The 24172-nt window shown below is 49.5% G+C and overlaps 1 long non-coding RNA gene and 1 pseudogene across 1 annotated transcript; both read right to left on the reverse strand.

Annotated features, from left to right (window-relative positions):
• Positions 1–15975: 15975 nt before the first annotated feature.
• Positions 15976–23962, reverse strand: LOC144287561 (uncharacterized). Its single transcript, XR_013355342.1, has 4 exons — positions 23830–23962; positions 22322–23501; positions 17857–17931; positions 15976–17214 (listed from the first exon to the last, which is right to left on the reverse strand). It is a non-coding gene; the product is annotated as an uncharacterized LOC144287561 (long non-coding RNA).
• Positions 22317–22414, reverse strand: LOC144288172 (small nucleolar RNA U3; annotated as a pseudogene).
• Positions 23963–24172: the final 210 nt, after the last annotated feature.

The following is a 24172-nucleotide window of genomic DNA, read 5'->3' on the forward strand; positions in this document are numbered from 1 at the left end:
ATTCAGGACCGAAATATGAGGGAACATGGGGGCAGCTGGAGAACTTGAAAATGATGGTGCTATCATCAGATGAAGGAAGATCTGATGGCGCCAGCCTTGATGCTTACGTTCAGGTGGCTTCCTTGGAGCTGGAGGGTCCAGACGCAAGGTCTTCCACAGGGTGGGCTTTGCATGTGGAAGCCAATGACCACCTCCACTCCCAGCCACCTGCCTTTTGGGGACGATGGAGAGAGCATAAAAAGGGGAAAGTTCATAATTTTCTTACCTATGCTTTTCTATCTTTAAAACCTCTAAAAATAGGGGTACCTGGGTGACCCGGTCAGTTGGGCATCCAACTCTTGGTTTCGGCTGAGGTCATGATCTCAGGGTTGTGGAATGGAGCCCTGTGTTGGGCTTCAGGCTCAGTGGAGAGTCTGCTTAAAGATTCTCTCTTTCTCTCTCCCTCCATCCCCTCCCTCCTGCTCACGTGTGTACCTGCTTGCACTCTTTCCCTCTAAAGAAGAAAAAAAATAGTAATAATAAAACCCGAAATAACCAGGCATTACTTTGATAATTGGCATCAAGTTATTTAAAAACTCCCATCCTTATGTTTCTATACGATACAAATCCAAAACATAAGTACTCGGAATTTTATTTATATCTTCAAAAGCTAATTACTATATTTGACCTGTGTTTTAGGGCATCAGAAAACTACATGGCCTTTACTTTTTTTTTTTTTTTTTAAGATTTTATTTGTTTGACAGCATAAGCAGGGGGAGCAGCAGGCAGAGGGAGGTGAAGCAGACTCCCTGCTCAGCAGGGAGCCCCATGCGGGGCTGATCCCAGGACCCTGGGATCATGGCCTGAGCTGAAGATAGATGCTTAACCAACTGAACCACCCAGGCACCCCTACATGGTCTCTTCTTTAACCTTTGTCTTTTCCTCAGTTTCTGGGACATCTTTGGGTTGAGCCCAAATAGTTTCTTTATTTCTTTATTGAGATATAATTCACATGCCTTAATATGCATCCTTCTAAGTGTGCAGTTCAGTGGTTTTTAGCATATTAACAGAGTTGTGCAGCCATCCCCAGTACCTGATTCTCTGTCTCCGTGAATTTCTCTATTCTGGATGTTTTCAATAAATAGAATCATATTGTATGTGACCCTTTGTGTCTGGCTTCTTTCTCTTAGCATACAATTTTCAAGGTTCATCCATGTCGTACACAAATCAGTACTTCGTTCCTTTTTATGACTGAATAATCCACTGTATGGATACACCACATTTTGTTTACCCATTTTTTAGTGAGGGACATTTGGATTGCTTCTACTTTTTTTGGCTAATGAATAATTCCATCATGAATATCAAAGTACAAGTTGTCGTGTGGACGTATTTTAAAATTTCTCTTGGGTACATAACTTAGAATGGAATTGTGAGGTCATCTGATAATCCTATGTTTAATCTTTTGAGGAATTGCCAAACTTTTCCGTGGCAGCTGCACCATTTTACATGCCCATCAGTAATCTATGTAGGCTCTCATTTTTCCACATCCTCACCAACACTTGTTATTGTCTGTATTTTTGAATAAAGCCATCTTGTTGGTTGTGAAGTGGTATCTTACTGTGGTTTTGATTTTCATTTCCCTGGTGACTAATGATGACTAACGATTTCCCTGATGACTAACTAACATCTATCTACTCATGTACTTATTGGCTATTTGTGTATCTTCTTTGGAGAAACGTCGATTCAAATCTTTTGCCCATTTTAAAATTATGTTGTCTCTAATTCTTATTGAGCTGTAGGAGTTTTCTATATATTCTGTATATAAGACCCTTTTTGGACATATGATTTGCAAATATTTTTTCCTAGTTCGTACATTGTCTTTTCATCTTTTTGTAAATGTCCTTTGAAGCTCTGAAATACTTAATTTTGATGATGTCCAATTTATCTATTTTTTTCTTTTGTCACTTGCTTTTGGTGTCATATCTAAGAAATCATAGCCTAACTCAGCCACAAGGAGACACTCATTTTTTTTTAGGAGTTATGTAATTTTTGACAATGCTTACATTATACAGATCTTATATGTAGGTCTCTGATATACTTTGAGCTAATTTTTGTAAATGGTGTGAGCTTGATTCCAATTCCATCCTTTTACATATAAATATCCAGTTGTCATTGCACTGTTTGTTGAGACTATTTTTTTCCTCTTTGAATTGTGTTGGCACCCTTTTGAAAATTAGTATGGGTTTATCGGTGGACTCTCAGTTCTTTTTCAGTGATCTATAGGTCAATCCTTATTCCAGTGCCGCACAGTCTAGATTACTACAGCTTTGCAGTAAAATTTGAAATCAGGGAGTACATGTCCTCCAAGTTTGTTCTTCTGCAAGATTATAATACTATTCTGGGTTCCTTGCATTTTTATGTACATTTCAGGATCAACTTGTCAATTTCTTCTTTTTTTTTTTTTTTTAACTTGTCAATTTCTTCAAAAAAAAAAAAAAAAAAAAAAAGCCTGCTGGGATTTTTGTAGATATTGCATTGAATTTCTAGATCAGTTTGGGTTGCCATTATGCAAAATTATGTCTTCCTTCTAATTCATAGACATGAAATACCTTTGCATTTTTTTAGGCCTTCTTAATTTCTTTCACCTATACTTTGTAGTTTTCAGTGTATGAATCTTGCACTTTTCTGGTCAAATTTATTCTTAGGTATTTTGTTCTTTTTGATAAAAGAATATTACATAATATTCTGGAATATGGAATTATTCCATAATTTTACTTTCAGATTATTTTTTTGCTAGTGTATAGAACACATTTGATTTTGCATGTTGATTTTGTATCCTACAGCCTGCTTGTACCTGTTTATGAGTTCTAAAACTTTTCTTGGATGTGGATTTTGTATGTACAAAATCATACCATTTGCAAATAGAGGTAGTTTGACTTCTTCCTTTTTGGTCTGCATGTATTTTCCATTCTTTCTGTTGCCTCACTTCCCTGGCTAGAACTCTGTACAGTGTTGAAAACGAGTGGTGGGAAGGCACACCTAGTCTTATTCCTGATCTTGGAGGGAAAGCTTTCAGTCTTTTTCTCCATTAAGCATGATGGTAGTTGTGGGAATATTTTCTTTTTTAATCAAACAAGCCTTTGGCTTGTTTTCTACACATAATTTTTCCATTATATGGAACTGTTTTTTTTTTTTTTTTTTTGTTCATTGGTTGGGAGCTTTATTAGCTTAGGATAATTTTTTTTTCATCAGGATACTGGTGCTGTTCACTGTCACTGTCACTTTTATTACCAGCCTCTTCCAGAATTCAGGATCTACCTGCATTTGGCAGGTCTCCTAGAGCTAGGACTCCCAAAGTTAGAAGCGCAGGATATGTGGCTTTGGGGGCTGTTGTGAGGATAAGGTCAATGGTTTGGGGAGAAGAAGTGAATTCTTTTATAGAATTGTTGGGTAAAGGTATTTTTTATTTTTATTAACTTCTGTTAGATGAATAACTGGTGACAGGCAGTGGGTCATGTCACAACTTGGGGTTCTGCGTATGTTAAAGAGAGTGTTTTCAGTATTTCTCAAGATGCATTTTAAGAAGCACATTCTTACCCTGTTGTGAAAAATAGGTATTAAGATCATACCTATTTGAAAAATGCTGCATATGTATCCCACTTTGAGATTTATTATTCACATTAACACATAAAATGCTTGGGGTTTGGTCTTAGTTGATGAATCAGAGAACCCAAATATAGTGGCTTAAACAATATGGGAGTTTCTTTCTCACTCACAGGTGAGCAGTACAGGGCTAGGTGAGTGCCTCACTGGTCCAGAATAGCTGCTCCTGCTCTTGTCATTACATTTATATTCCATCCAGCATAAAGGAAAAAAAGGCAAGCAGAGGCTTATTTCTTTCAGTCACATGACTAGAGGTGACACAAATTCCTTTTGCTCGTATCTCCTTGTCCAGATCTTAATCAGATGGTCATTCCCAGTTATAAGGGAGGCTGGGGGAAAAAAAGTCTCTTGCTGGGCAGATATGTGTTCAGCTAAAATTTGACAGTTCTATGTTTAAATAAAGACAAAGAGGATGGATACTGGAGGACAACTCGTCATCTCTGCCACAGAACGTTGAAGGCTCTGAGAAGTCCTATAGCCAAAAGACTTTTTTCTTTAAATTTTTATTTATTTGTTTATTTATTTAAATATTCATTTATTTATTCATGAGAGACACAGAGAGGGAGGCAGAGACACAGGCAGAGGGAGAAGTAGGCTCCCATGGGACTCCATCCCAGGATCTTGGGACCACAACCCGAGCCAAAGGCAGACACTCAACCACTGAGCCACCCAGAAGTCCTTTTTTTTTTTTTTTTTAAGATTCATTTATTTATTCATGAGAGACTTTTTTTTTTTTTTTAACCACCAATAATCCACAGCATATAAGGGAAATGCCACTGTGTAGATAATCTCACTCCAGTGGGGTCTACTGCACTCACCTCCTCCAAGACCTGAGAGCCAACAGCATGACCCTTGCAAGCTGCTGGATTGTTATGTAGAGAGTGTCAGCCTGTGGGCTTTTCTGGAACAGAACAAGACCAGATACTGAGTGTGCAGAGCCTGGTAGGAGGGGAATAGTCTGCTTTGAGCTTGGGAAATACGTGTTCTAACTTCTGGGAGGAATAGCTAAAGCAAAACAAAACAAAAACTATAACACACACCCGAAGTAAGAGCATCGAGTGCCGGCACAAAGACTCGTACACCAGCCGGCCTCTGGGATGGGAGGAACCAATAGATACGCTGTGTCCTGGGTACATAGCACATCTGCCCCAAGCGTGAGAAGGCACAACGGAGCCAGGATTGGGGGGTGGGGGAGGCAGTAGGGGGTGATGGGCGGCCTACTGACAGTCAATCAAGACTGGGGACGCTGAGATTTCTCCACGGAAATATCCATCTGGGCATGGGATGGGCAAAAGGAGTCGAGAAAGTGGGCTTTCAAACTAGGCCAGGTGTTCAAACCTCGCCGTGCCGTGCTGCATCTGCACAATCTTGGGCAAGTGTATCCTCCATTCAGTGGCTCTGTTTCCTGATTCACGGAATTGGGGCCTGAGTCTGTGTCTCCCAGGATCCTTGTGAACAAGTGTACAAGGTGTAAAGCATCTAGCACTTTCCTCTCCCTCTTCCTGATACCACAAGGACCCTGGGCTCCTGGATGAGGGCAAAACGAAGCTCCCTTTACCTTGGTCGCAGAGGCCAGTTCCAACCCCACCCACCTCCGGTCTCATGGGGCCAGAGGGAGCCAGGCAGGGAGACAGCCCAGGACCCAGGGTTGGGAGGGAGGCTCTGGCCGCAGCCCTGCAGCGGGCTGGATGCGGCCCTCTCTGGGCCTCAGTTTCCTGCAGGGTCAGCCCCTGTGGCCGAGTGGGTTCTGGCCTGCCTCAGACTAGCAGCTCTTCTCTGAGAAGCAGATGGGGGTGTTTTTCTTCATTTTTCCAGTATGTGTTTCTTCCACACCCTTCTCCAAAATGTTTTCCGGTGCTAATTTATTTGGCTAAGGAGGTTTGTGGCGACAGACACCAAACAGGAAATGGCTGTCATAGCTGCTGTCTGCAATTTTTTTTTTTTTTTTTTTTTTTAGGCTTTCTCCTGCGCAGCTCACCTTCTCTGTGTTGCTTGGTATTGATTTAAGTGCAGGGCTAAGTGGAAGGGGAAAGGGAAAGGGAAACATATTTTTAGAAAGGAACATTTTCCTTCAAGTTCAAAGTTTACTAGAGGTTAAGGATTGTGCACAAAGGCAGTGTTAGGTGGCTTCTTTCCACCACAGGGCCTTTGCACCACCAGTTCCCTCTGCCTAGGAGGCTCACTCTTCTCTATTTTTCTAGCTACTTCTACTTCTTTAGGATTAGCTCAAGCATCATGTCCTCCGAAAGCCTTCCTGCCTGCCTTCCCCTGCCCAGTCTAGGTTGGTTCCTTGCTGCTTTTCTGATTGAGTCCTCTTTAGGTGCACCATCCTGGCTTGCAATGACATGGTCGTGAGTGTGATTTTGGGGGGGGGTTAATTTCTCCCCACCCTCCTGTAAGTGGGCGGTAAGCTCCACGAAGGCAGGGACCATCTCTGGTGTGGCTTGCTGTAGTAACCCGAGTGCGTGACATGGTTCTCAGCACATAGTCCGCGCTCAGTCTAGACCTGTGGAAGGAATGAGTGAAACTTCTCACCTCTTTCTTCCACAGCCCACCTCTTCCCTGGGCCTGAGGCAGGGGCTGTGGGGTGCTGGTTTGCTCTGTCTGTGCTGTTCCCTCACTCCCCTGGCAGCTTTTCTCTGCCTCTCTTCCCCGGGGCCTTGCTCCCACCCTTCCAAAGCATCTGAAGAATTGAACCAAGACCAAGATCGCCGCCAGGAGGGCCCCAACCGTCCTTTCCTGGCTACTTATCATTTATATAAAGGGGGAGAAGGGGCTGCTGAAGACAGAGAGACCTTTGAGGCCCAAAGGAATAACTCTTCGGTGGTGGGACTTCAGACATCCGAACTGGTAGGAGGGGAAAGAGGCAGAGCTCCTAGTCACTCCAGGGAGATGTCTGGTGCTAGGCTGACCCTGATCCTGACAGGGGGCATTTTTTAAAAAGATTTTATTTAATTATTTGAGAGAGAGAGAAAAAAGAGACAGCACGCTCATGAGCACGCGGTGGGGTGGGCAGAGGGAGGGGGAGAAGCAGGTTCCCCACTGAGCATGAGGCTCGGTTCCAGGACCAGTAAAATCTTCTGAGCCCCATTGTGGACAGAGTATCGTGAGCACGTGTGCCTGCATGCATGTATGTGTACATGCGTGCTTGTGTGCACGTGTGAGTGCATGTGTGTGCATGCGTGTGTTAGGGATTGGTTAAAAGAAAGGGGATGAGGATGCAGGCTCTGGTTTGGAAGACCCACGGGAGAAAGCAGGGCCGTCAGAGGGTCTGGTGCTGAGCTGCTCACCAGACAGATCTGCTTCCTGGGGCTGGACTGGCCCTCCCTCCTGTGGGCCTGTCCTTGCTTATCCACATTTCAAAACAGGATCTCCTTTTGTAATTGAGTTTTCATGCCTCATGTGGGAAGGGCCCGTTCCCCTGTGCTCCCAGGAGACATGTGACCTGTTGTCCTAGGCCCAGGGCCAAAGCCTGGTCTGGAACCAGAAGAGTCAAGGCTTGGTTGTAGATTCTAAGCCAAAGGGAGCCCCTACTCAGCCAAGAACAGGTCTGGGAGGGGCAGGACCCGAGCGTGACCCCTCACTGGTCAAGGGTATCTGGAGGGCGAGGCTTGGTGCGCAGGAGGGACGTCCTGGGAGCCACGGTGGGGATGGGAGCTAAGGAAGGGATTCTGAGTGACCTGCCCCTGCGCAGGAAAGCGGGAGTGTGGGGTAAGTTCCTGGGCTAACATGGAGGTCAGGATCATTCTGGAAGGCGGGTCAGCAGCACAGCTTTGAAACCAAACAAGGGCTGCCGTCGGATGCCGTGTCCCCGCCCAGCTCCCGACTGCCTGTCTGATCCACAGAAAGCTCACCTGGTCAAGCCGTCTTGTCATAGGCGCCAGAAAACGGACGCTGGGCCAGAGGCTTAAGTGACCCCCAGAGACAAAGTCTCAGACCAAAGAAGTTTCAGGAAGGGGAGACCAGTGGCATACATGTACCAGGGGGAACGTGAGCTCCCCAAACCCAAATTATAATTAACCATCACTATCTCAGGTGATCTGGGGACCGAGGGAGATTAGGGAGGCCCAGGGGACGTGCGACACCAATTGCTCGGGCACAGATAGGAGGCCCTGCGTCAGGCCAGGCGGGCTGGGGAGCCAGGGGGCTCAGGGCAAGGAAGACACTTGGGGGGAGGTCACCTGGTTGGGAGGCAGCCCATTGTGCTGAGGTGAGAGCCGCCCCCCGGAGAGGCTCTGCAACTGGCCAGGCCAGGCCTCTGGGGCCCAGGCCCAGGGGAAAAGGAGGCCTCGATCCTTCTCTGATTTTTTTTTTTAATAATTTATTTATTTATGCATGAGAGACACAGAACAAGAGAGAGAGAGATAGAGGCAGAGACACAGGCAGAGGGAGAAGCAGGCTCGTGCGGGGAGCCCGATGCGGGACTCGATCCCAGGACCCCGGGATCACACCCTGGGCCGAAGGCAGACGCTCCACCGCTGAGCCTCCCAGGAGCCCCTCCCGAGGCCTTTTCATTCTTACAGGACAGCTTCTCATTTGTCTGAAAGGATGTGGGCAAGAGCCCTTCTGAGGGGAGAGCAGTGGCCCCGACACAGGGGTTTCCGGCCCTGTGTCTATCGCTTCCAGGTCTTCACCTCAGGCCTCTTGGCCTGTTGGTTCTGCTTCGGAGCTCGGAATTCCACCCGGACGGTCGAACGGCGACGGGCAGGCGCCTCCGCGCACGCAGCCTGCAGGGCAGGCCCCAAATGAGAGGCTGGTGTGGGCCCCACCTACTGTCACCATTTCAGCCGCGGCTTGTTTGGCCAAGGGATGAGGGGACTGTCACGCAGACTGCACCCTTTCCAGGGTAGCAGGACAGCCTCAGAGGTCACGCCGGGGTCTCCAAAGGCAAGGACACCCTGTTCTGGGTTTTAAATAGACGAGTGTGGCATTGAACGAGTGTGAAGTCATCTTCAAAGACGGGCACGCGAGGAGGGACGTGACCGTGATCAGTGATCGCTGAGTGAACCCACCCTCGAGCAGCTCTGCGGGATCTCACGGCGGGGATTCAGTGCCACGTGTGGACACTTCGGGGCAGCCTGACGAGGTAGGCCCCGTCACCCGCAGCCCGCAGACCCAGGCCGAGCTCGGGTCACAGCGGGGGGAGCGGCAGAGCGGGACCCCGTCTGGGCCCGCGGGGGAAGCGCCTGCTTTCTCTGTCATAGCAGCTGGCCCTCAAGGAAAGTTCTGGGCTAAGCGGTCTCCTGCCCCTTGAGCCTCAGAGAGGTTGGCTTCCCTGGGACTCTGGTCCAGCAGGAATTTCGGAGACGTTGCCCCTTGTCAATGAAACTTCGTCTTTTTTTTTTCCACTCCTCTTCGGGCCTGTGGCCGACCGGCGGAGAGGCAGGGTCACGGGTGGCGTGGGCCACAGCCGTCCCAGAGAGGGGGCTGATGAGCGAAGCTCTGGGGCCTGGCTTCCGGCGCGAGGCCTGGGGCCGGTGTGGAAGAGCAGAAACACAGAAGTCCCCAGAAGAGTGCGGAGAACCAGCTCCTTCGGGAGCCAAGCAACACGGCGCGTGTGGCAGCCCGCCAGTGGGGCCCTCCAGGAGGGTGGCCAGATTTACTGGGATGAGATTCATGTCACCCGACCACCAGCGCTGCCTCCTTAGCTGCACGTCACCCGCCGTGTCCGTAGGTTAGCAGCCGTCTCACTCTGCTTCAGCCACAACCAGGCTTGAACAGCCTGTCTCCTCCGTTACCACATGAGCTGTTTGCAGGGCTGAGTAGTGTCCCCCCCACCAGGTTCCCCCCACCCCGGGAGGGGGTTCGGGCCTGGTGCACGGTAGATCGAGGCTTGGCTGAACTGACGAAGGGATTCACGTTAGAAGCAGCTAAGAGATGCTTTTTGGGCCTTCTTGGCACAAACCACAGTTAGAAGATGCAATTAATAGCTCCCCATTTTAATTTTTTTATTTTAATTAATTTTAATTTTTTTTTAATTTTTAAAGATTTAATTTATTAACGAGACACCCACAGAGAGAGGCGGAGACACAGGCAGAGGCAGAAGCAGGCTCCCCACAGGGAGCCTGATGTGGGACTCGATCCTGGGACTCTAGGATCACACCCTGAGCCAAATGCAGATGCTCAACCGCTGGGCCACCCAGGGGTCCCAATAGCTCCCCATTTTTAAACGAGCTTGGCAGAATGAGAAGACAGCTGACCTACGATCCAGGAGAACTGCTCCGAGTCCTGGCTCTACTGGTTGGATGACTCTCGCCAAGTTATTTGACCCACTTGAGCTTGAATTTCTGGCATAAAAATACGTGCCCTAATTAAGCTGAGGCGTATTAAGAGACACGCATGAGCTCACACAGGTGAAAATAAGTGTAAATGGGAAGTAAAAGGTGGACAATGTTTGTGCTATTGAAAAAGATATGAGTTCAGTCCAGTGATTGTAGCAGGTTTTGTCATGTTTTGGTGTCTTCTCTCTCAATCTCTCTCTCTCTCTCTCTCTCTCTCTCTCTCTCTCTCGGTTTCTCTTCTGCAATCACCACCCAAATCCTGGCTTTTATGGAGCTCAGGTGAGAGTTGGGGGTAAAAGGTGAGAGGAAACAGGGCGACGTATTAACATGCAGACACCTTGGAGCTAGCGATTGACCAAACACTTGCGCTCCCTCCGTGGGTAGCAGTGTGGCTGTCCCAGCCCGAGGAGGATGACACTTTGCTGCCTCCCTTACCCAGGAGCGGCCACGTGATTAATTCTTTAGTTCTGGTCTGTGGAATGTGAGTAGAAGTTGCTTCTGGGGGGGGGGGGGGGGGCTTAAGAAGTGGGTGGGTTTTCTCCATACTCTCCCTTTCCCTCTGCAGTTTGAGCATCAGGGACCTTGAGGCCATAAAGCATGACAGGCCCATGAGGCCACAGGAGCCTGGGGGCCTAAATAAGCCATCTACTGACCAGGAATGTCTCCCTGGGCTGATACAGGATTGAGAAATCGACTTCTCTTGTCCTAGGGCCATTGAAATGGCCTCATTTTCCTTTTTTTTTTAGGATTGTATTTATTTATTCATGAGAGACACAGAGAAAGAGGTAAGAAACATAGGCTGAGGGAGAAGCAGACTCCCTGCAGGGAGCCCGATGCAGGACTTGATCCCAGGACCCCAGGATCACGACCTGAGGCAAAGGCAGATGCTCAACCCCTGAGCCCCCCAGGTGGCCCATGGCCTCATTTTCCTTACACGAAGCCTTAGTCCTCTCCATTTGCCCCCCTTTCCTTCTAGTCACATGAATAACCTTTCTCTGGATCCACCCTCTTGAAACAAAATGTGTGTGTGTGTGTGGGGGGGGGGTGTTATAAATACCCATAAGGCTCTCTCTCTCTGTGTCTCTCATGAATAAGTAAATAAGTAAAGTAAATAAAATCTTTAAACTAAAAAAAAACAAATAAATACCCGTAAGGTTGTTCATCATAGCAAGAACTAAAAAAAAAAAAAAAAAAAAAAAAAAAAAAAAGCCTATTTTTTTCTTTCTGCCTTTAAAAAAAACTCCTTTTAAAAAAATCTGACCCACTTTAAACACCTTACACATCTTTACTGGGCTGTCCAAGGGTGCTGGGAAATACAGGGAATTGAGTAAAAAGAAGGCACCATTTAGTTTGCAAGTGGAGTTGCGATGACAACAGGTATCATAACCAGATGCTTGAAAAAAATTTGTTGATCCACCCAGCGACGCAGAAGGGAAGAGCTGGTCTGTGCCACGTGGTGGCATCTGACGGCTACCAGCAGGTGTAAGCTCCGGGCCACAGACACCTGCAGTTTTGCATGGTGTTGGTCAGACCACAGAGGTGCCCCCAGGGGCCAAGCAATTTGCCTAAGGTCATGCAGTAGGTGAGAGGGGGAGGCAGGGACCCCAAGTCCAGGGCTCTCCACCACCACATTTCCCAGCAGAAAGCCTTTCCCGGCTGATTCCGAGGTCCCTTCCACGAGAGAGAACGCATTTGTTCTTGTCACTTGTTCTGGCCAATGGGTCGTTAACAGACACAGAAGCAGGGACTCGACCCGCATGTGCGTGGTTGGGCTCCTCTTGCTTCTGCTTTTGCCCCCACGCGGTTGACATTCAATGTTTATTATTTCCTAACAGCTGATCGATCCGTTAATAGAGGTTCCTTTTAGTGCACCCTCAAGTTTTCTCTGCTGCATTTATAAGGAAAATAATTTTACAAACCTTGGTCAGGAGGCCTCCTGGATCCAGATGTTCCCAAGTTCAGAAAGCTTTCCCTAAATTCTGGGGAGGGCTGGGGCGAGTCTGCAAAGGAGATGCTGATCATTCGAGAATGAGAATCTGTTATTGCATCTTGAATAAATAGTTCGATATTGTAAATGCGATCCTCCTTTTATCTTTAGGTTAAAGCATTAGGGTGTTCAATTCTGGCGAAGTAAACAGATTGCTGGGGAGGGAATTTTTGGATGTGTCCGGAATTTGCACAATCTGAAGTGCCAGACTGTGGAAACTCTCCGTGAACCCCAGGACTAGGGAACACCCAGTGCCTTCGAGGGCATCCTCCTGCTTTCAGGAAGGACAGTATTTTTCTTTTTTCTTTCTTTTTTTCTTTTTTTAAGGACCATATTTTTCAACACGGTATTTCTGTTCTGATTTGTCAGAGATACATCCCCATTTTGGAAGATACAGAAAGCAATAATGGAGAAAATGAAACTCGTCTATAATCTTGCTACCCAAAGATAATCCCAACCAACACTTTGGAATTTTCTCTGTGGCTTTTGTTTATTAATTTTTTTAAAAAAGATTTTATTTATTTATTCATTCATGAGAGACACACACAGTGAGAGGCAGAGACACAGGCAGAGGGAGAAGCAGGCTCCATGCAGGGAGCCCAATGTGAGACTTGATTCCGGGACCCCAGGATCACACCCTGGGCCGAAGGCAGGTGCTAAACCACTGAGACACCCAGGATCCCCTTTTTGTGGCTTTTTTTTCCCTTTCTGTGGCTTTATTTTTTTTATATAAATTTATTTTTTATTGATGTTCAATTTGCCAAGATATAGAATAACACCCAGTGCTCATCCCGTCAAGTGCCCCCCTCAGTGCCCGTCACCCAGTCACCCCCACCCCCCCGCCCTCCTCCCCTTCCACCACCCCTAGTTCGTTTCCCAGAGTTAGGAGTCTCTCATGTTCTCTCTCCCTTTCTGATATTTCCCACTCATTTTTTTTCTCCTTTCCCCTTTATTCCCTTTTATATTTTTATATTCCCCAAATGAATGAGACCATATAATGTTTGTCCTTCTCCGATTGACTTATTTCACTCAGCATCATACCCTCCAGTTACATTTTCTGTGGCTTTTAAAAATGTCTTTTATCCTGGGGCACTTGGGCTACTCAGTTAAGTGTCTGACTCTTGATTTTGGCTCAGGTCACGATCTCAGGGTCATGAAATGGAGCCCTAAGGTCAGGCTCCTTGCTCAGCAGAGTCTGCTTAAGATTCTTTCTCTCCCTCTCCCTCCCCCAGAGCCCCACACATGTGGGGTCTCTCTCTCTCAAATAAATGCCTTTAAAAACTATATTTGATCCTGCTTACTTTTAGTGTATAACTTGATATCTTTTTTTTTATAACTTGATATCTTAAGGATTTTTTTCATGTCGTGAAAGACTTTGTAAACATCAGTTTCAATAAGCACTACTGCCTCATCGATAGTTATCTTGTCATTTTTGCTACCAATCCCCTCATATTAGTAATTTGGTAATTTCCAGTTTTTCACAAGTGTAAGTAATACCCACACACCTATTTGTATGTAGCTTTTCTTAGCTTTCATGATCTTCTTAGAATAGAGCCCTACAAGTGCAAAATGAATATTTTTAAGACTCGGGAATGAATTTCTGAATTAATTAAATTAATTAATTTCACCAGTTTACACTCTTACCAGATACACGTGAGAGTTCCTGTTTTGCTTTTCCCACTATACTTTGAGGATACTTTAAACATCTTTGCAAAAGATGCAAAAAAAACAAAAAAAAATTTTTTTTAAACCCTGTTTTGTCTTAATTATTTGAAGTCTTTCTAGTCCAGGCGTGCTCTGGGGTCGCTGAATTGGCTGGAGAAACAACCAAGCTGGTTTCACTGAACTCCATAACTAGTGACCTCAAGCGGGCTCTTGTTTTTGCTTTGCAACCTACCCCCATTTTCCCAAACTATTTCACACCTTCTTCTCTTTTCTCCAACCTCCTTCTCCCTCCTCACTCTCTGCTGATGATCTCAGTCCATATTTCTACATGCTTCTCCCACCATCCAGCCTGTATTGGCGCCCATTTACACTGCCCATAATTAAACCATGGTCTGGGATGAACTCTTTTTTGATAGCCTCCAGATTTAATCCTTCCCTGTCCACCTCAGCACCACTCTGGCAGTTCTCTTCTCTCTCCCCTGCATCACTTCAGTTATCAGACAAACAGGCTCCAATGTCTCCTGTCTTAAGGACAAAACAAGCCCCCAAACCTCCACTGACTTCACATCTCCCTCAGCTACTACTTCTGTTCTCTCCTTGATAGCAAAGTCCTCAAAAGATGCGTCTCACTGCCTCTGCTTCTTGTCCTCCCATTCTCTTTTGGCCACAATCAGTCTTCACTCTGCCCAAAAGGCCATTGTCAAGGTCACCAGTGACCCCCTGTTGCCAACGGTCAGTGTATCTCCTTGACCTCTGCCACACTTGACGCAGTTGGCCATTCTTTTTTTTTTTTTTAAGATTTTATTTATTTATTCATGAGAGACACACACAGAGAGGCAGAGACACAGGTAGAGGGAGAAACAGGCTCCATGCAGGGAGCCCGATGGGGGACTCGATCCCGGGTCTCCAGGATCACGCCCTGAGCTGAAGGCAGGTGCTTAACCGCTGAGCCACCCAGGTGTCCCTACAGTTGGTCATTCTTAATGATTTGCTTCGTATTGGCTTCTGAAGTACTGCTAGTTCTCCAGCCTACTGGTTGCTTTGCTCAGTGTCTTTGCAGTTTCTGTGTCTCCCCATCTTAAGGTTGGAGGCCCCAAGGCTTAGTTCTTGGACCTCCTCTCCTCTTTATTCACCTTCCCTGCCTTTGGATCAACCCAGTCTCATGACTTTAAATGACATCTACATGCCGATGACTCCAACCTCATTTTCTCCCTGAACCCCCAACTCGTGCATCCAACTGCCTGCTTGACTTTGCCAACTGGTAATCTAACATCTCAAAATTAACATATCTAAACGATCTCCTGATTCCATCCTTATCATCAATATGCAGTCTTCCTCAGGCATACACCGTCCTTCCACGTATTTGTTCAGGCCCCAAAACTCTGGAGTCAGCTTTGATTCTTCTCTCTCTCTCTCTTTTTTTTTTTCACACTGCTGATCCAATCTGTCGAGGACTCTGTTGACTACCTCCTACGGATACGGCATCCACCTCTCACTACCTCCAACACTCATCGGAGCCACCATTGGTTCTCCCCTGGATTATTGCAAGGCCTCCTAGTTAATCTCCATCATTCAGCCCCCTCTCCCCCCGATCCATCCTCCATACACAGTGGCTGACTCACCCTCTTAAAGTTAAATTCAGATCACGTCACCCTCCCTTGGCTTCCCATCCACCCCACACAGAGTAAAGCCCATGACCTGGCCTGCGGGCCCCATGAGCACCAGTCCCTACTATTCTCTGTCCTCATCTCTTCCCACTGCTCTTACTCACTGTGCTCCAGCCAAATGGGCTTCCTTGCTGCTCCTCAGGCATGTCAGCTCTCATGTTAGGGCCTTACAGCTCACTGTTTACTCACTCAGAGGTGGCATTTTTCTCCAGCTGGCTCAGTGCTTCAACCTCCTTTCCTTTTTGCCTCTTTTCTTGGGTCCTGTCCCTGAGAGGGCCACCATAAAAAGGCCTTTGCAGAGAGGAGTAACAGACCAACCAGATGATAGATGCAGGTGTTCTTGTCAAGGGGACCGCAAGAGAGTGCCCCCGCTAGTTGGGGCGCGGGGAATCTAGTAAGAACCCACTCTTGCCCCATGACAGAAAGCCTCAACTTCCAACACCTTTTCGTCTCCGAGAGACCCAAGCCAATCTATGGCCGTATCTGCCAAGGAGGAGCTTGCTTTCTTCTAATGCCTCACTTCTCCCTCCACCCCATCCTCCACCCACTGTCCCAGGAGGAACCAGAAATCACGGTGAGCCAAGATGGTGAAGGAAGAGAGAGGAGTACAAATAAAATTTCCTTAAAGTCTTTATCATGTCTTAATCTTTTCAAGAATGAACATTTTTATTGAACATTTGTCCAGTTACTTGACATTTATTTAATACTTAATTAAAATAAAGTTAACATTGAGTTAAAATTGTCCATTAAAATAAAAAAAATATATAACATATACTGCAGATTATTTTCACCTCCTGAAAGTCCCTCTGGGCAGCCACTGGCTGTGGAGAAAAGTCTGGGGGCAGAGCCTAGGAGCCACAGAAAGGACGATAGAGAGGAAGACCTTCTTGTTTTTCCACTAAATCTCTTGCTTTTTCATGTTTCACAGAAGTCTTTTTCCCAACAATACACATCAGTGGGTGGGATTTTTTTTTTTTAAGATTTATTTATTTATTTGAAAAAGAGAGAGCTTGCGCATGTGCCCGCACGGGCGGAGGGGCGGAAGAAGAGGGAGAGGGAGACTCCTAAGCAGACTCCATGCTGAGCGTGGGGCCCGGCGTGGGGCTCCACCTCACAACCCATGACATCACGTTCTGAGCTGAAATCAAGGGTCGGACACTCGGCGGACTGTGGCACTCAGATGCCCCAACAGCTGAGTTTTTTTAACCCAAAGCAAGTAACACATCATCTGAGCATTGACATTGAAATAGATTTTAGGGTTTTTTTTAGGAATTCTGGCTTGTTCTATCAAGGAAGACTTCCTGGAGGGAAGTGGATGTCCACAGAGATTGGACGACAGGGACTATGAGTGGACGCAGCCAGGAAAAGGACAGAAGAAGGGGTGTTCCAGCTGAAGGGGATCAGAAGAGCCCCCCACCCCCTCCCTTGCAACATGCAGCTTTAGTATATGGTCTATTTTGAGCTGAAGGCACTTGAGGAATGGCAGATGGTGGAGGAGCTTCCCGACTTCCCCTTTTCTACCTAAAAGCAGGTGGTTAAATTCCCTGAGAGAGATGCCTTCCCTGTACCAGGAAGAGAACATTCTTAGCATGGGGGAAGGTTCCGTACAAACCAACCCCCTAAAATAACTGTGATCTGTCGTTGGTGTCCCCCACGCTCTTTCTGGTCTCTGCCACCCCAAGGCTCCTTGTCTCACCACACCCCCACCATTGGTCATTCTTTGTCTAAAATGGTGACTCAGCTTTGGGGCCCAGTGGCTTCTACAGGTCTTTATTTTCCATTTGAAGACTTGCATGGACAAGTAAAAATGTCAGCTAAACTGTGTACCCTTTTCTCCTGTTGGTCTGTCTTACGTCAGTTGAAGTCTTCGCGCCACTCTCAGAGGGCTGAAGGGAATCCTTCCTTCTCTACACAGCCGAGGTCGTGTCACGAGGGCGGCACCCAGGACCTGACGTGCTGATCAGCCGTGAGCCTTGGGAGGGTTGCTAAATGTTGCAACCTGCCCTGGGCTGTCCTGTGGGGAAATGGGGTGCCCTGTGCCTGCACTTGGGCCCTCCCCTTTGAGGCCATGGGGGATGACCATGGTCATTGTGGAGAGGTCCCCAACGGGCAGGAGTTCTGGAGGACATGAGGCTAGGCCTTCCAGGGGCCATGGCAGGTTCGCTCAAATATTTTCACATTTGGGTAATCAGTTGCTTGAGTCCCTGGGAATGGGATGGAAGCCATACTGTGGAGGGGTGATGAGAGGGGATTGGAGTTGGGGGCTCAATCTGGAGCCCGGCGCATGGCCCCAGAGGGCACTCCTTGTGGGTGTGTGGCAGGAGGCTCTCGGAGGCTGGGAACCCTAAGGACGTCAGGGACCTCAGTCAAACCGGGGCTGGCAGTGAGAAGAGGGCAGACCCGCACGTGGGAGTGAGGATGGGGTTTGCAGACAGTTTGGCCCCGGGGCTAGCTCTAAATTATTAGAACTAGTGCTCATTAGGCGTTCATAGGCTAGAGGCCTTCCAAAGTGTCTCGCACATATTGACTCAATAGGTGGGAAGGGGGTGGACCCATTATTACACTCCCACGTTACCCTGGGGAAACTGAGGCACAGGAGGGTTAAGTAACTTACCTAGCACGCAGCTCGTTAGCAGCAGAGCCAGGGTTTGAACTCAAGCTGTCTGGCCACGCCTGCCTCTCGATGATGCTGGAAGACAATGACGATGACATTAATGTGCACACGGTACGTGTCTTGCTCTGGCCTTGTTCTAGGGTCTGGAGAGTCAGCACCGAGCGGAACAAAGCCCCTGCCCTCTGGGGCTTCCATTCTAGTGCAGACGGAGGGAAAAACTCCCCACCACCAATAGGTGACAAAATAACTTGAGAGAGGGGGACACCTGGGCGGCTCAGTGGTTGAGCGTCTGCCTTGGGCTCAGGGTGTGATCCTGGGGTCCTGGGATCCAATCCTGCATCGGGCTCCCCTGCTCCTCCCTCTGCCTATGTCTCTGCCTCTCTCTCTGTGTGTCTCATGAACAAGAGAGCTTTATTTTTTTTTAAGATTATTTATTTATTTATTTATTTATTTATTTATTTATTTATTTATTCATGAGAGACAGACAGAGAGAGAGAGAGGCAGAGACACAGGCAGAGGGAGAAGCAGGCTCCATACAGGGAGCCCGATGTGGGACTGGATCCCGGGACTCCAGGATCACGCCCTGGGCCGAAGGTGGCACTAAACCCCTGGGCCACCCAGGGATCCCAACCAGAGAGCTTTAGCGAGTGACGGATGCTATGGAAAGCTCAGGCAGGGGGCTGTGACGGAGGGGGACAAGAGAGGAGTTTGGGGAACGCTCAGGGCATGGATGACTGTGCATGAGCAGTTGGGGCGCCGAGGCCTGCAGGTGCCTCGTGAACGCAGACAACCCTAAGCACCTGCCACTTGCTGTCCCCAGCCTGAGGTGCCCCCTCTCCCCCACCTCACCGGATGCAGTGAGGGGGGCCGCCCTGAGGTCGTCTCACCCAAGTGTTCACTCCTAGCAGCCGCCCCCAGCCGCCCCCCACAGTTGCGGCAGGCCTAGAGTTTAATGTTCAATACGTAAAGAAACTAAAAAAGAAAATCTTTCCCCTGTTTGTCCAGTGATGTCGGGCTTCTGGTGTAGGGTGTGCAGCATGCATTTTTCTCCTACCGTTTAATGTGTTACCACTCAGACTTGAAAAGAGATCCCTTGGGAACCAGGAATCATGACTTTTGAGTGATAAGATTTCCTCTGTTCAGCAGCCCAAAGCGACCGCTCTTTCCTGAGAAAAGCTTATCGTTGGCTTATCATTTGCCTTATCATACTGGGACCGGTTGCGAATGGAAAGGGAAAATATCCCAATTTTAAGGCAATTCCGAGGAAGTACCGGTGCAAGGTCAGTGCCTTTGCATCGTGCCTCCCTCTGCAAAGTAAACATATGGAGCATAAAAGCGTTTCAAGAGTTCCACAGGAACAGTGCCACTGGCTCAGATTGTGGAGTGTCGCACCAGGCCCGCACCCACCAGCTCCCTGAGCTTTAAAATCATCTGCGAGGCAGGGTCCTGTCCTGTCACCTAGCTGGCAGCTGGGTCGCTGGAAGGAAAGCAGCAGATTGGGAAAGTGCTGCGTCCAGGTGCAGTGCCCTGAGGCCTGGGTTCTCACCCTCCCTTCACTGTCCCCTGCACCCATGGCAGGTGCCTGGCGGTGAGGCTCCCTGCTTTCTGGGCCTCCCCCTTCCCTCTGCCCCTGGTCCCCTCTCTGGTCATCACCCGGTTCGGGGAAGAGCAGGGTAACTGCAGCCAGGGGGCCCGGCCAGTGGGGCTGGGACCCTTGGGACAGCAGATCTGGCCCCAGGGGTGTGGAAGCAGGCAGGGCAAGGCGGGGGCCAGCCGGCCGTGGGCAGAACCACAGTTACAGGGAGCCTGGGGCCCTGGGGCGTGGGGCTGGCAGATGGCAGGGGCGAGCCAGGGCCAGCTCCAAGCCCTGGGCAGGGCCTTCTGCCGGGAGCAGGTGTCCACCGAGAGTCACAGGTAGGGAAGGCCCGGTCTTATCAGCGGACTGTGGTGCGCTGGGCCAATTGTCACTTCTCTGGGCCTCAGTTTTGTCACCCACAGAAGGAGGGCCATGTCCTTCCCACCGAGACGGGGTAGTGAGAGTGACCGGGGGCCGGGGCTCAGGACTGGCTGCTCTTGCAGCAGGTGTAGATCCAGGTGTCGGCTGAGGCGCCAGGGTGGCTGGGTCTGGAAGGCAGGGCTCAGGTGGGAGCTGGGCCTCGGGGCCGGGGAAGCAGCAGCTCAGTGTCAGGGGGACACAAGACGGTGGGACTAGTTGGCCCACCAGGTGGCCAAGGTCAGGCAGGTCCCTTGTTAAGTACTTCGGGGCGGGGAGGGGTAGAGAACCCCTTAGAGCCCCTCCTGGAAAAGTTCTCTAACCTCCAGCCTGCTGATGGCTTTGAGAGTCCTGCAGTTTGGGAGGCTTCGTTGGTTCTCACCCTCACCCCCACCTTCTCCCACCCTAGGGTGGGCCTCCCTAGGAACTTTGTGTGCCAAATTCTCTTTTGAGTTTCCATATTCTCTAAATGCTTCCTCCGGAGAGCACTGATCTTAGGGCTGGGGCCGGGACCGAGGGCTCGGAAGCAGCCGGGCTAGGGGGGACCAGCGCAGGGGTACGGCCTAGCAACCCGGCAGGGCCTGGCACCATTTTATTTTCCTTTGTGAAAAATACTCTTTTTTTTACTCTGGAGTAGCTGTAGGTTTATAGGAACTTTGCCAGGATGGTGCACACAGCTCCCGCACAGCCTTCCCCCCTCTCCTCCTAGTGTTACCGTCTCACACTTACACCCCAATACCGTGTGGCAGCTGAGACGGGATCCCCGGGTCAATACACTTGACTGTCTACTCATTCGGATCCTCTTTCTGTTCTGGAACCCAATGTGGAACCAGGTTACGTTTAGCTCATTGTTCTTTTCCTTCTTTGTCTCTCTCACCCCCAGTTTATGTGTGTGTGTGTGTGTATGTGTGTGTGTGTGTGTGTCCACCTCCCTGTTCTCCCACCTTGTGGATGGGACAGGGAGACTGAGGTAGGTGAGGGGGACCGCCAAGTGGGGGCACAAGTCCCCTGCATTGGGGACAAGTCACTGTGATGCCTGGTGTGGCTGGATGGAGAGGGCCCCAGGGACTTGATCACCCCTCACCAGCAGGAAGAAGAGGGTTGACGGCCGGTAGGCTGAGAGAGCAACTGTCTGTATCTGGGGAGTAACAAGACCCAACAGAGAAACCCATGAAGCTTCAGGGGCCCCTTTCTGAGGACAGGACCTCACCAACACTCCCCCTCACCAAAGGTGATCCAGGCATCCCCTCCTGGTTCCACAGATGACGGTGGTTCCTGCGGTGTCCCCTTCAGGGCATGACTCGCACAGACCCTGGCCCGACATGGTTCACCTGGTATCTCCCACCACCACCTCGGGAGACTCTACTCAAGTCTAGTATCTGCTCCCTGTGGGAGAGGAGAACCTGGGCCACAGAGAGACAGGGATTGTGGACACAGAATGAACTTTAGCCACTTCAAAGTGGAAAGAAATGGGGGTCTTGTGTGTTCTCCAGCTAAAAAGATGTTGTGAGAGGTCTACCAGATGGCTTAAATGAGGCTCAGCTTTCCCTTAGGAGCTCACTGCTTTTGAGTCCCCTCAAAGACACCAGAGCCCCAGAAACTGAGATCAGGGTGCTTGGGCATCTCTCAGGGAGTTTGCACGTCAGAGTTGGGCCCTAACACCCAAAGGCCACTGATCTGTTTCTCATCCATTTTGGACACTTGGCCAAGCTTGTCGTGGGGAGAATTCAGAACTGCAGGGTCAGCTTGTGGGGGGAGGGGGTTCCAGCCATTTTTCTCCTTTATGCCCCATGCTGGGCTTCTGGCCGGGCCAAGGAGCACCACGCATGAATCCCAACCGAATTTTCCATGTTGCAGCCCTGAACACGTCTTCTACCTTTGTAACGCGTCTGGAGCAAAGGTCACCTTGACTGTAAACCGACGGGTTGGGAACAGTCTCAAAGATTTACAGCTTGCAATGCCATGGCTTGTGGCTGGGAAAAGGACACGGAAGAGAAATTTTTGGAGCCATCAACAATGAGGCCAGAGCATTTCCATTTACCCTTAGCCCCACGAAAGGATGTGGAGGGAGGACGGGTGAAGTTAGCCTTGGGCAACATCTCCCACAGCCCAGGGTGGGCGGTATTTTCTAGCCTCATCGATGATTCCACTTCCCCACCCCCACCCTGTGTCTAGCCTCCTTTAGAGCAGTTCCATTGGTGGGGGGTGGGGGGGAGATGCACCAGCTTCGGTGTAGACCAGTTCCCACCAGGAGAAGGAGATCAGTGACCCAGGAGATGACAAACAAATTTTGTTTGGAGAACAAGCGACATCTTAGAGGGCAAAGCTACAACCTCCTTAGGTTTGTCCAGATTCCAGCGCTCATACCCCTGCCTTGGTGACTCTCCAGAGGACTAGGCACTTCCACAAAAATGCCTTATTTCCTGGCTGATAGGGGAAGACAGAAGGGAGGAAATAGGAGCCTTTACCCACCAGAAGGCAAGCACAGCGGGTGGTGCCATCAACACGTTCAGAGAAACTTCTCCAGTAACAAACTATGGAAATGATCCCTGAAAGTATAGTCTTGGGCGGTGCCATCCAGGGCTGATGTGGCGCAGCAGCCCTCAGGTGCACGGTTCTGCTACCCTGGAAGGCCTTCTCGCCTTCTCCGGGTCTCACGCTTCCCAGCTGGGTCATACCATCTTGGCCCTTTCCCACTCCAGAGCGAGTTGTGGCGCATCAGGGGATAAGGCATGTGGCAACAGAGCTCTTTGGAAAAGAGCATGACCTGGCCATCTTGTGCTCATGGGAGCAGGACAAGCGCAGCGTGTCTCACCGTCCATGCTGACCCCCTCCAAGCCCCCGGTCGCTGTGAACCCCTCGGAGGCCACACATGTAATCAGTGGGGGGGCGGCTTCTGGGAAGGCGTCAGGCTTTCAGACACAGTCATATGTGAGGGAAAAAGTCCCACAATGTGGACACTCAGTGGACCGAGGAGGTGGCTCTCGTGCGTGGTTTTGGCATCTGTCAGTGTCATGGTTGGGAATCCATCCTGGTCCTTTTGGTTGCTTTGGGATCTGGGCCAAGTGTGGTAGGGGAGACCCCCTGGGGGTTTCCTAGATCTACAGGGTCTAATTCATCTGGCTCCAGCCCACGGTGATGACAGACATAGTCCAATTTTGGGCAGGGACCAGCCAACTCAAGTGTTAATAAGAGACAAACCTACGAGATGCTTCTGGAAGTATTTCAGCTTTGTGCACTTCCCTTATCTCCTTTCCCACACTCAGCAGCAAAACAGCTAGGAAACCACAGGCTCCAAAGAGTCTCTGGAGAAGGGGTGGTGGTTAGAGCTTGTTTTCTAGAAAGCCAAGATAAAGTGGAGGAGCCGGCACACATATCCACGTTAGGACATGGTGCCTCTGTGATGGTTAGAAAGGTGGGCGGTGTCTTGAGATCTGAAAAGGAGAGATGGAGGCATCAGGTGTCGGGGCTGAGGGACATCCTCAGGAGTGTGACCCCTGGGAAGCTCTGGCCATGCTGTCCATTGGCTAAGGACACCGGATACTTGATAGGCCCTTGAGAGGCAGAATTTGGGAGGATGGCCTAAAGGAATTCCCTCTTTAGCCAAGAAAAGGCAAGATCCTCTTTCAGTCAGGGTTCATAGCTGCAAGCCCTGGGTGATGAAGCAGGGAGAGGATTGGTTAACAAAGTATTGAGCAACTCACAGCATCTCCAGGAGCTCCGGGTGTGTGGTTTGGAAGCTGCACCCCAGGGATAGCACCCCATGGCAGGAGCCATGGGACCCATATGACGAAGAAACTCTTGCTCGGCTGAGGGGCCCACAGCCAACACCACAACACTGGGCACCCCAACACAGAAACCCTGCTGTCTCTAGGAACTGGAGGCCCTGCCCCAGGACCACCCCAGCCCGTTGCCCGGACTCCTGAGCTCTCCCAGCTTCTTCCAGTAGGTGACAAAGCCCGGGCCATGTCCCTGCCTACCTGTCAGGGAGCTGGAGAAGCCAGCGTCTGGCCCTTCAGGTTCCTGTAGTGAGATGTGGGCTCCGCCTCACAAGGTGGGGCAGGGGGTGGGGTGGGCCCAAGCACAGAAGGTGCAGATCCTTGGTGACCAAACAGATGACAGTTGTCCCCTCTAAGGCAGGAAGTGAAAGGAACCGACCGCAGGGGTTTCTGGTGCTCTCTACTTCCTCGCCCTGTGTGAACTCTGGGAACCCTACAGTCTGGCCTCTTTTCCCGTGAACCCACTGAGCTGTTCTTGTTAAGGCCTCCCGTGACCTCCATCTTGCTAAATTCCGTGGTCGTATCTCCGTCTACATCTTGGGCA

The sequence above is a fragment of the Canis aureus genome, chromosome 17 (assembly GCF_053574225.1).
Source record: "Canis aureus isolate CA01 chromosome 17, VMU_Caureus_v.1.0, whole genome shotgun sequence".
Classification (NCBI taxonomy): Eukaryota; Metazoa; Chordata; class Mammalia; order Carnivora; family Canidae; genus Canis; species Canis aureus.